The sequence below is a fragment of the Mus musculus genome, chromosome 14 (genome assembly GCF_000001635.26).
Source record: "Mus musculus strain C57BL/6J chromosome 14, GRCm38.p6 C57BL/6J".
Lineage (NCBI taxonomy): Eukaryota > Metazoa > Chordata > Mammalia > Rodentia > Muridae > Mus > Mus musculus.
The window spans coordinates 107,740,953-107,753,802 of record NC_000080.6 but is presented as its reverse complement, the minus strand read 5'-3'; the positions used below and the strand labels follow the sequence as shown (position 1 = coordinate 107,753,802).

At 37.0% G+C, this 12,850-nt stretch overlaps 1 pseudogene; it reads right to left on the bottom strand.

Annotated features, from left to right (window-relative positions):
- Positions 3,857-5,405, bottom strand: Gm9335 (predicted gene 9335; annotated as a pseudogene).

Below are 12,850 nucleotides of genomic sequence, written 5' to 3'. Positions count from 1 at the left end.
TGAGATTTTGGTCATGATATCATCATGTCAGCCAACAAGCTCCTAAGTATACAAGACTCTGTAAATTCAAGTTTATAATTTGGTTTCAAAGTGTTTAGTGAAGAGTCTGCTAGAGACCTGATTTTGGCCCTGTTTTATAGGTCTTCAAATATGTTCAAATTGTGAAACTAAACTTAGGAAGAATTAAGTGTCACCAATTATTTATTATGTATTATCTGATTTGCAGTGCATTCTATAAGAATCAATTTAAAAACAATAATCATATATTAACCTGACAGAAATCAATGCAGTGTAGAACAAAAGAAAATTATCATAGTGCTATGGAGTTAGCTCAGCAGTTATAAGTCTGGGCTGCTCTTCCAGAGGCCTCAGTTAATTTCTAGTGCCCAAAGGACAGCTATAATTGTCAGTAACTCCAGTTTCTGGGCATTACAACTGTTTAGGCACTGCCACATACATATTACACAGATATACATGCAGGCAAACAAATGTAAAATAAACAAATAAATAAACATGTAAAAAGAGAAGTCACCAACATATATTTATCCATTTACCATTTCATAATTTATCAAGATATGACTTTTAATTTTGAAGGAAGTGTTAGTCATTAATTTTAATACATAACATTTAATCACTCTTTTAGTGTTTCTGTTGCTGTGAAGAAACACCAAGACCATGGCAACTCTTATAAAGAAAAATATCTAATTGGGACTGGCTTACAAGTTCAGCCCACTGTCATTATGGCAAGAAGCATGATGGAGCACAAACAGACACTGTGTTGGAGAAGGATCCAAGAGTTCAATATCTGTATCAGCAGAGAGCAGAAAGAGAAAGTGACTGGGTCAGGCCTGATTATACGAAATCTCAATGTCCACCTCTTAGTGACTTCCTGCAACAAGGCAATACCTCGAAGAACAAACTTTCCAGGAGTGGAGAACAAACCTCCTAATAGTGCCACTTCCTATGAAGCTAAGGGGGCTATTTTCATTCAAATCTCAGTGTCCTAGTCCTTGGCTCCCATGGGCTTGTAGCCAGATCCTATATAGCTCAAGCATTCAGTCTATCTTCAAAAGTCTTCAAGCCTTTTCAAAGACCAAAATCTCTTCAGAGACTCATAACAGTTGTTTAACTGTAACTTTTGAAAACATAAAAAACTAAAAAGCAGATTTCATATTTCTAGTATAAAATGGAATCAAATAGATATTAACTTTCCAAAAGGCAGAAAATATAAAGAAAATATACTGAAGAAATACTGGATTAGAAAAGAATGAAAATGAGTTGGTAAGACTCTATACTCTGCATCTCCATGTGAGACAGTCAGAATGCTTTTCTGATCTTCAAATACTTTTAGCTTTGTAAACTGCAGCAAACTTCTTTCCATTGGGCTATTTTCACTTCCTGTTAGCAGCTTTCCTCAACAGGTAGTCTACAACTCTGGCATCTTTAGTATCTTAAGGTCTGCACAGCAATTCAGGCTTCACCTTCATAGCTTCACAAAATGGCCTCTCTGAGCCTCCATGAAGAGATATGCCTGACACACATGCCCAGACCCATGGGATTTCCCTAGTTATGGAGGGATTTTCCATAAACCCTTTCTTATATCCTTGATAAAAACCATATGACCAAATTTGCCAAGTTCTGATGCTTACTGGGGCTAGAACATGGCCTATTATTCAAATACAATTTCACAGCTTTTTGTTTTTAATAGCTTTCTTGTTACTTATGTTTTGCTCTAGTAGAATGCACTGTAGATCATGTTGGCCTTGAATTCAGAGATCCACCAGCCTCAGCATTTAGAGTGATGGGATTAAAAGTGTATACCACCATGCCTTTCTCTGAATTTTTCCTTTCCTTTCCTTTCCTTTCCTTTCCTTTCCTTTCCTTTCCTTTCCTTTCCTTTCCTTTCTCCTCTCTCTCCTCTCCTCTCCTCTCCTCTTCTCTCCTCTCCTCTCCTCTCCTCTCCTCTCCTCTCCTCTCCTCTCCTCTCCTCTCCTCTCCTCTCCTTTCCTCTCCCTTCACTCCTCCCTTCACTCCTCCCTTCACTCCCCTCCCCTCCCCTTTTCTTTTCTTTTCTTTTCTTTTCTTTTCTTTTCTTTTTTTTCTTTTCTTTTCCACTTTTCTTTAATTCCTTTGTACAAATTAGAAGCTTAGCTGAGTGGGATCTTGCTCTGAGGTCACAAGCCCCTCTAATTAGCATCAAGTTGTCTTGAGTCTCTTTACAATTAGTCTCTTTTTTCTCACACTGTACATTTTGTATTTTTTCTTGCTCAGCTTGTTTTTTAAAATTGTAGATCTTCATAAGACTGCCCACTAATAACCATATGACACAGCTAACAATAGCCAGTATCATAGTCGATATGAGGATGTTTGAAATCTCTGCAAATGTAATTAAGCCAAACCTCTTCAATTTAGCCTCAGACAGATTTTTTCAGACAAGGGCAACTATCAGCCACATTCCTTTCCAAAATATCACAAGAATGACATACTAATATTCTTCTCTTCTGAAAGGTCTTGAGCCCAGCACCCATAGTTCAAATCTCTGCCAGCAACACTGTCTTCTTTGTTTTTCCTAGGGCAGCTCATTAAGCACTGCTTAAAACATTCTGCTGCTTCTTAATCCAAAATCAGTATTCCTTCAAAACCATGGGCAGGCCTAAAACAGTAATATTCCAGTTATCTTAGTTATGATTTGCATAGCTGTGAAGAAACTACACAACCATGACAACTCTTATAAAGGAAAACATTTATTTGGGGCTGGCTTACAGATTCAGAGGTTTGGTCTATTATCATCATGGCAGGAAGCATGGATGAGTATAGGCAGACATGGTTTGAAGAAGGAGCCAAGTGTTCTATATCTGGATCATCAGGCAGAAGAAAGAGCTACTGGGTTTGACTTAAGCATTTGAAAGCTCAAAGCACATCCCCATTGACATGGTTTCTCTAATAAGGCCACAAGAACTCCAGTGCACCTAATCATCTAACAGTGCCTCTCCTTAGGAGTCTATGGGGGCCATTTTCATTCAAACTACCACAATCCTGCATAAGTCAACCTATTTAAATGATTGATTAAGCAAAAATTGTTACACTTTGAGAAAAAATTCTGTAATGTGAACTTTATTTTTTCTGTCATAATTACCAAATTATAGTTGTCCTGCCACACAATCCAATAAATAGTGATGGATTTATCATTGTTTGAATTTTATTCTTTTTTTTAAAAAGCATAAAACTAATCTTATATAAGTACAAATAATATCGTGTGATTGATTGGCTTCATCATAATTATGAATGGGATTTAAAGAATAATTGATAGGTGATCTGATTTGACTTTTTCTTTAAAGTGAACAGGTAAAAACCTTTAGCCAGGGAGAAAATACTATTTACTTGTGGAATATAAGATTGATTGTATTATCTTGTTTCTAACAGTAAATTGTTAAAATACATTGGATACATAAATCCACCCACTATTTACTATTTCTGTGTTTGTGTGTGTATGTGTGTGTGTGTGTGTGTGTTTGTGTGTATGTGTGTCACTTATTCATGTCATGCTAATTTTTCAACATCACCAAAACTTACCAGAAACATTAAAAGGAAAGAAGCCAAAGGGGGGTGGGGGAAGACTATAGAGCAAAGCAAAAGAAAGAAGTCACCTTTGATTCAGCTTTTATGACCATGAGAAATTAAAAATAATTATGACTAACATGCCAATGTCCTGTAAAGATTAAAAACAATCCCTAAAGTGGGTGGAGAGATAAAAAACACACTTGAATAAAATAGGGATAAATATCTGTTATCAGATATAAAGTGGAAAAAATCATTTTTTATTACAGGTTTAAACTGCAACAAACAATATTTTTCATAAATCTTTTACATTGAGACATGATGGAAAACTTACCAGTCCACAAGGAGAACACATGATCACAAAACGGAAATGGCACAGAAGCTGTCAATGCCTGCACCTAATGCTGGAGCTGGAGTTCTGTGCTTGACAAGGTACAGGGGCTAGAGGAAGGGACTAGCATTCCTCTGCTTTTTCCTCACCTTAACTTTCAACAGGATCCAGATCAACCTCCTCAAAATTCTTCTCTAGAGTAGCCATGTCCTCATGGGCATATGGAAACTCCCCCTCTTCCATGTCTTCACCTACAAACCAGTGCACAAAGGCAAACTTGACATACATCAGATCAAACTTATAATCTGGGAAAGTTCAGGCCTCAGCAATGTCTGTGTTATTGCTCAGCATGCACACATCTCTGTGGACCATGGTCAGGACATCAACAGGTATCAGAGTGAGAGGCTGATAATTAATACCAACCTTGAAGCCAGTGGGGCACCAGTCTACAAACTGGACACTGTGCTTGGTCTCAATGGTGGCAATAGCAGCACTGCCATCTTTGAGAACCACAACACCATGGTACAGGAGTCAGCAAGCCATGTGTTTGTGATGGAGAGGGTCACCTTTCACCATCTGGTTGGCTGGCTCAAAGCAGCTATTAGTAATCTCTGCTACAGAAAGCTACTCATAGTAGTCTTTCTCAGCAGAGATGACAGGGGGATAAGTGGCCAGAGGGAAGTAGATGAGAGGGTAGGGTACCAGCTTGGTCAGGAATTCTGTCAGATCAACTTTTTGGGCCTCATCATATCTGAGAGAAGAAGTGATGAAGGACACAATCTGGCTAATAAGTTGATTAAGGTTAGTATATGTCAAGGTTTCTTTGACAGATGTCAAAGATTGTCTCATTTTCTGCTATGAAGGTACAAACAGAGTGCTCCAGGGAGGCATGACTGGTAAGGATGGAATTGTAGTGCTCAACCACAGCTATGGAAACCTGGGGGAGGGGAGCTGGGTAAACGGAGAGCTACATTTTGGATTTCTTTCTGTAGTCAACAGAGAGTCGCTCCATCAGCGGGAGGTAAACCCAGACCCAGTTACCCAGTTATAGCTGTGGAAAACCAAGAAGCCTTGAAGACCCATGTGCTGGTCAGCAGCTTGAGAATTCTGTCCAAGACAAGGTCAATAATCTCTTTGCAATGGTGTACAGACCACAGGCATAGTTATTGGCAGCATCTTCTTTGCTTGTTATGAGCTACTCAGGGTGGAAGAACTGGCTGTAGGTACCAGTATGAATGTCATCAATACGTTTGGGTTGCAGATCTATGAACACTGTTGGGGCACATGCTTACCAGCTCCTGTCTCACTGAAGGTGTTGAAACAGTCAGCTCCTATTTCAATGATCTTGACACTTGGTATCTGGTCATCAAGCTGGATGCCATGTTCCAGGCAGTAGAGCTCCCAGCAGGCATTGCTGATCTGGACACAAGCCTGGCCAAAATGGATGGAGATGCAATCATGCATTATATCTATGGGTTATACAGCTGAGGATGACAGAAGCAGAAGCCAGGTCCCGTTTATTGTTCCAACAACTAAGAGTCAAGGTAATTAACACAATGAAGTCAACTGCAACAAATACTAATCAAAGTTCTTTCAGGGGACGAGTCACAGGAATAAAACTTAAAGCAACAATAAGGTGATGGAGAAGAGAAACAGCTGATTACTGTACATTAAAGGGTTGATAAAGCTTTAATATGTCTTAGATCCTTTTATATGGATTAGCAACAACTTAATGAAATCTAGAGTTACAAAAAATCTGAGTGCTATAGATAGATTTTATATAAAAAACAACTGAAAACATATTCACACAGTGTTTGAAAACAAATCTTGATTGTATAATTATGATAGACAAAAAGGAAGAAAATAAAAAATATACTAAAATAATGAATTCTAAATGTATCTTAACTATAATAAAAATATACTTTACATATATATCATATATATGACATTTCCAGAAACTTCCATTTCAAAAAATATTTTTCTGGTCAACTGTGACTGAACTCACTCTCTCTCTCTCTCTCTCTCTCTCTCTCTCTCTCTGTGTGTGTGTGTGTGTGTGTGTGTGTGTGTGTTTGTATGTGTATGTATGTGTGTGTGTGTAATGTCAAACAGCAAGAGTTGAAGAATTTGATAGTACATACTGGTAGTGAACAGAGTTCCTGGTGAGTAAATCTTCAGTAGTCTCTTAAAGACAGAGATAAAAGAGAAAAATAATTAGTAGGAAACTTTGTAGGTGCAGTGTTATATTCAGAGATATATTAGTCCCTGTCAACTTCACAACTGGATTTCCTGGACCTTTTATTCCAATCTACTGAACAGCAGGGTATTATTTTAAAATCCAGGTAAATTTTCACTTCTTCAATAAGTCAAGTGCCTTCCCTACATGTATTTTTAGAACTAAAAGTGGAAATACTACTCAGTTAAGCTATATCATCCTCCTGAATGTTTGGTATATCCACTTAAAGCTATGGAGATCTCAAATTTTCATATTAATTAAAGAAATATAACAAGTTTTACTAAAGATATTATATTTATATGTGAGTGTATGTATCTATATCTATATAGAGAAATATCTATATATGTATATCAACATTCTCTATACATGTAATAAGTATACCCAGGTAATAAGGCAAAATATTAAAGTTTCTTAAATAAACAAATAGTATAGCCATAAGTCAAAAATATAATGTTTGAGATGAATCCAAATCTATAATCACAGAATGATAAAAAGCATTTTTTTATCATTCCTGACTAAGAATTTCATAAATTCATTGTTTTTAATAGCTGATAGTGTGCCATTGTGTAAATGTAACACATTTTCTGTATCCATTCCTCTGTTGAGGGACATCTGGGTTCTTTCCAGCTTCTGGCTATTATATATAAGGCTGCTATGAACATAGTAGAGCATGTGTCCTTATTACATGTTGGTGCATCTTCTGGACATATTCACAGGAGTGGTATAGCTAGGTCCTAAGAAAGTACCAATGTTCTGAGGAACCACCAGACTGATTTCCAGGGTGGTTGTACCAGCTTGCAATCCCACAAGCAATACATGAGTGTTGCTCTTTCTTCATATCCTCGCCAGCATCTGATGTTACCTGAGGTTTTTGATCTTAGCCATTCTGACTGATATAAGGTGGAATCTCAGGGTTGTTTTGATTTCATTTCCTTGATGACTGAGGGGACTGAACATTTCTTTAGTTGCTTTCGGGCATTTGAGTTTCCTAAGTAGAGTTTTCTCTAGCTCTGTACCCATTTTTATTAGGGTTATTTGCTTATCTGGATCCTAACTTCTTGAGTTCCTTGTTTATATTGGATATGAGCACTCTACAGGATGCAGGTTTGGTGAAAAATCTTTTCTCAGTCTGTTGATTGCTGTTCTGTCCTATTGACAGTGTCTTTTGCCTTACAGAAGATTTGCAATTTTATGAGTTCCCATTTGCCCACTCTTGATCTTAGAGTATAAGCCCTTGGTGTTCTGTTCAGGAAAAGTTTATCCGCGGCAATGTATTTGAGGCTTTTCCCCACTTTTTCTTCCTTTAGGTTCAGAGTATGTGGTTTTATGTGGAGGTCCTTGATCCACTTCAACATGTGCTCTGTACAAGGAGATAAGAATGAATTAATTTGCATTCTTCTACATGCTAACTGCCAGTTGAACCAGAACCATTTGTTGAAAATGTTGGTTTTTTCCACTGGATGGTTTAGCTCTTTTGTCAAATATCAAGTGACCATAGGTTTATGGATTCATTTCTGGGTCTTTATTTCTATTCCATTGCATCTGTTTATTGCTTTAACAAATTACTTTTTTTCCTGTATTAATCCTGCCAATCTACAAGCATGGGAGATCTTTCCATCTTCTGAGGTCTTCTCTGATTTCATTCTTCCGGGACTTGAAATTATTTTCGTACAGATCTCTCACTTGTTTGGTAAGATATTTTATATTGTTTGTGGCTATTGTGAAGGGTTTAGTTTCCCTAATTTCTTTTTCAGCGAACTTATCTTTTGAATATAGGAAGGCTACTGATTTGTTTGAGTTAATTTTATAATCTAGCCACTTTGCAGAATTTGTTTATCAGGTTAAGGAGTCTGGTGGAATTTTTGGGTTCACTTATATATACTTTCTTATTATTTGAAAATAGTGATATTTTGACTTCTTCCTTTCCAACTTGTATCCTTTTCACCTCCTTTTGTTTTTAAATTGCTCTAGCTAGAACTTCAAGTACAGTACCATGTTGAATAGATAGGAAGAGAGTGGACAGCTGTGTCTAACCCCTGATTTTAGTGGGAATGCTTCAAGTTTCTTTCCATTTTGTTTGATGTTGGTTACTGATTTGCTGTATATTGTTTTTACTACGTTTAGGTATGGGCCTTGAATTCCTGATCTTTCCAAGACTTTTAACAAGAGGGGGTGTTGAATTTTGTCAAATGTTTTTTCAGTATCTAATGAAATGATCATGTGGGTTTTTGTTCTTTTTGTTTGTTTATGTAGTGGATTTCATTGATGGATTTTCATATATTGAATCATCCTTGCATACCTGGGATGCTATCTACTTTATAGTGTTGAATGTTTATTTTGATGTATTCTTAGATTTTGTTTGTGAGAATTTATTGATTGTTTTTACATTGATATTCATAAGGGTATTGGTCTGAAGTTCTCATTCTTTGTTGGGTCTTTGTGTGGTTTTGGTATCAGCATAAGTGTGCTTCATAGAAAAAAATGGGTAGTGTTACTTCTGTTTCTATTTTGTGTAATAGTTAAAATATTGGTATAAGGTCTTCTTGGAAGATCTGATAGAAGTCTGCACTAAACCCATCTGGTCCTGGGCTTTTAAATGTTATTTATTTATTTATTTGTTGACTGATTGATTCATTGTTTCTTAATGATTGTTCTTAAACTCATTAAACTCTCTTTTACCAACCACTCACAAGAGGTAGAGGGAAAGAATGGATATAGGGTAAGTGGGAACCTGTTTAGAAAGATTCTGTAGAGCAACTCCTGTTTTTTAATTGCTGGATTAACTCTCCTACCTATCCAACACCCATTCATGATAAAAGTCTTTGAAAGATCAGGAATTCAAGGCCCATACCTAAAAATGATAAAAGCAATCTACAGCAAACCAGTAGCCAACATCAAAGTAAATGGTGAGAAGCTGGAAGCAATCTCGCTAAAATCAGGGACTAGACAAGGCTTTCTCCCTACCTATTCAACATTGTATTTGAAGTTATGTAAAACGCATGCCCTTAGCTGATCGCAGAATGCTTCTCACTGTGATCAGGCCTAGGTCTGGAAGCCACTAGCCTCTGTAGAATCTAGTCTTCTGCAAGCCTGGACCTTGAAGGCTTCAGCTTCCAACCTTCATCTGTTAATCTAGGCCTAGAATGTTTCAGTGCCTGAGACTTACTGCTGAATAAACTCACTCTTTCTAGCTCTTTCTGATCTCTCGAGGCTGGTTCAGCTCATCTGTTTTAGGCAAAACTCCTCTCAAAGCTGATGACTTCAAATTGGCTTCCTTGGCTTCTGAATGAATTGCTCTGCTTAGAACTACTCCCTCTAAAATCCAAGCACTGAACTGAAACAACTGAACTTAATTAAACTATACTTCTCCTAACCAAACTCAACTATACTAAACTAAATCAAACTGACTGACTCTCTCTCTCTCTCTCTCTCTCTCTCTCTCTCTCTCTCTCTCTCTCTCTCTCTCTCTCTCTCTCTCCCACTGCTCTTTAAGTAGCCTCTCTTTCCTTTCTCTTCTAATGAGAGTTGGGCATAGTCTATTTCTGTCTCATTCTGTCAAATCTTTCTCTGACTTGTCAGTTTGTTTGCCTCTTAAATAGCATATCTATTTTCCAGCCACAGGGATTAATGTTGCATGGTGTGTCTGCAGTCCCTCAGGGATCATATCATTTGATGTGATCCCTTGCCAGAGCAGACATATTGCTGGATTAACATATCTCTACACCTTACTGTTTTAGATGCTCAGTAAGTTACACAAGTCACACAAAGTTAACAAATGCCATAACAATTTTCTGTTTTATTTTTATCAAAATCCTCATTATGTGATGTACATTATGTGGAAACTCAGGGGTTCTTTGGATGGTGTTTTGCTAGGTCAAACATGTGAAGGAACGTTTAGCTGAAGCAGACACAGATGAGAGGCAAACCATGTGCTGAGGCAAGACCTGTGGAGGACACATGATGTTTGAATGGTATAAATAGGACTTGAAAGACAGTAATGGAAGCTTAGCTTGGCGTGTGCAACACTTGTGGGTCTTGTGTCTTCACTGATGTTGATCTTCACTTCCCTGAAAGGGATAGCTGAGACCTTCTGCTAGTGTTCCTTCTGATCCCTCCTGCTGAAGGCAGGAAGCTGAAGCCTTCAAGGTCCAGGCTTGCAGAAGACTAGATTCTACAGAGGCTAGTGCCTTCCTGACCTAAGCCTGAGCAGAGTGAGAAGCATTCTGGGATCAGCTAAGGGCATTTGTTCACACAGCTTGGTTAGGGAATCTCATTTCATCATTTCATCTGAGAAAATAGGAACATTTACATTTACAGTTATATGTATATGCCAAACAATTTAATAGTGTTAAAATTGTTATGTAAAAATAATTTATAATCGAAATGTGGAATTTTTCACACTGTGAACTCTGAAATAAAAACTCAATGGCATAATTAAAATTTTTATTGATGGTAAGATAAAAATGATTGAAATGAAACTACTAATTTTAAGAAATTCTCTTCTGTAAATCCAGATCTAGATATGCAGTAACTTCTACTGACAGATGAAGGTTCCACACATACACATATACGCATACACATACACATACACATACACACACACACATAAACACAGAGAGAGAGAGAAAGAGAGAGAGAGAGAGAGAGAGAGAGAGGGAGAGGGAGAGGGAGAGGGAGAGGGAGAGGGAGAGGGAGAGGGAGAGGGAGAGGGAGGGAGAAAGAAACATAAAAACACAAAATTTTTCTTAAAAATAAATAGGTGGGGAAGTTTTACACAGAGAAATATAATCAAGAATAGTTTGAGAGTGTATTAAATATAACTGACCTCTTCAGAGGAATTTTAAAAATATGAAAATTGAAACATAAAAGAGAACAAGAAATAAACACAAGAAGTAAAGAAAAAGATGATACATTTTAAAATTAATTTTTCTCATGCATACTAATGAAATATAATTCAATGCCTTGCATCATATATAAACTAGGGATTTATTAAATAATTCTAGTTAATAAAATAATGATTTATCCATTAGTGTAATACATAACATTGTTTGGACAGCCGTTAAAAAATTAAGTCTAACAAGTGCATTTTTATTAATATTTCTCCATAAAACAAAATATCAAAAGTTGACTTCAATAAATATAAAAATTTTATTTCATAAATACAAGAAACTCTCACATAAAGAACATGTAGAAAAAGGCAGATACTTCATTAGCATTTCAAAAGATAAGTGTCAACTATATTTGCATGTAATCCAAAAAATTTAAATAGCTTTTTTTCTCATTCTAAGTTCTAAAAGGTTTAAATATATTCTTAATACTATGTTTCTGAAGGCTTGAAATTAGGTTACTTTACACAGTGCTGGTAAAAAGGTAAATTGACAGGAAAACATCTATATCCTTTAAAGAAGAATTATACTAATTAAAATTAGAGAATGATACAATGGTATATTATACAGATTTAAAACATGAAAGTCCACCATAGTTTACTTTGTCTTAATAGCTTGAAAACAAATATTTCAAAATATTTATAAAAAAGTATAATTTATAATACTCAAAGAATTTTAAATAGCTTTATAATCAAAACATTTTGGAAGAAAACACAAGTTACTGTTAAGTATATGCCACATTTAAATCCTACAATTTAGCTGAGAAGTAACAGGGCCTAGGTTGATTCTTCAGCTACATTCAAAATAATGACTCACTTTTATATTAACTGTAAAGAAAATTTGAGCAAACACTATAAAATGGAATAATTTGGCTCATCTTACTATTCTAAGTTTCTTTTTAAAAATTAAATTTCCCTTCTGGTCCCGCCAGCACCAGGAGAGCTAGGGTGTGTAGTCAGCTGACACCCACAAGCTAACCACAAGACCCGCCACGGGATCTTAAAACCTCTGGTGAGTAGAACACAGCTGCTGCTCCAATCCAATCAGCTGGTACCTGAGACTACATTAATTAGGGAAGCAGAAAACCTGGACTGATTAGGGGCACAAGTCCCTTCTGGTCCATGCCAGCACAGGGGTACCTTGGGCATGAAGTCTGCCAACACCTCTAAGGTATACACAGGATCCTCCATGGGATCTTAAGACCTCTGTGAGTGGATCACATCTTCTGCTAGGAGGCAGGTTCAAACACCAGATATCTAGGCACCTTCCCTGCAAGAGGAGAGCCTACCTGCAGAGAGTACTCTGAACACTGAAACTCAGGAGAGAGTTAGTCTCCCAGGTCTGCAGATAAAGGCTAACATAAACACCTGAGGAACAAGATCTAACCAGAGACAACTACAACAACTAACTCCAGAGATTACCAGATGGCAAAAGGCAAATGTAAGAATCTTACTAACAGAAACCAAGACCACTCACCACTATCAGAACGCAGCACTCCCACCCTACACAGTACTGGGCACCCCAACACACCCGAAAAACTATACCCGGATTTAAAAGCATATCTCATGATGATGGTAGAGGACATCAAGAAGGACTTTAATAACTCACTTAAAGAAATACAGGAGAACACCGCTAAACAGGTAGAAGACCTTAAAGATGAAGCACAAAAATCCATTAGAGTATCGCAAGAAAACACGACCAAACAGGTGATGGAATTGAATCAAACCATCCAAGACCTAAAAAGGGAAGTAGACACAATAAAGAAAACCCAAAGTGAGGCAACACTGGAAATAGAAATCCTAGGAAAGAAATCTGGAACCATATGCAAGCATCAGCAAC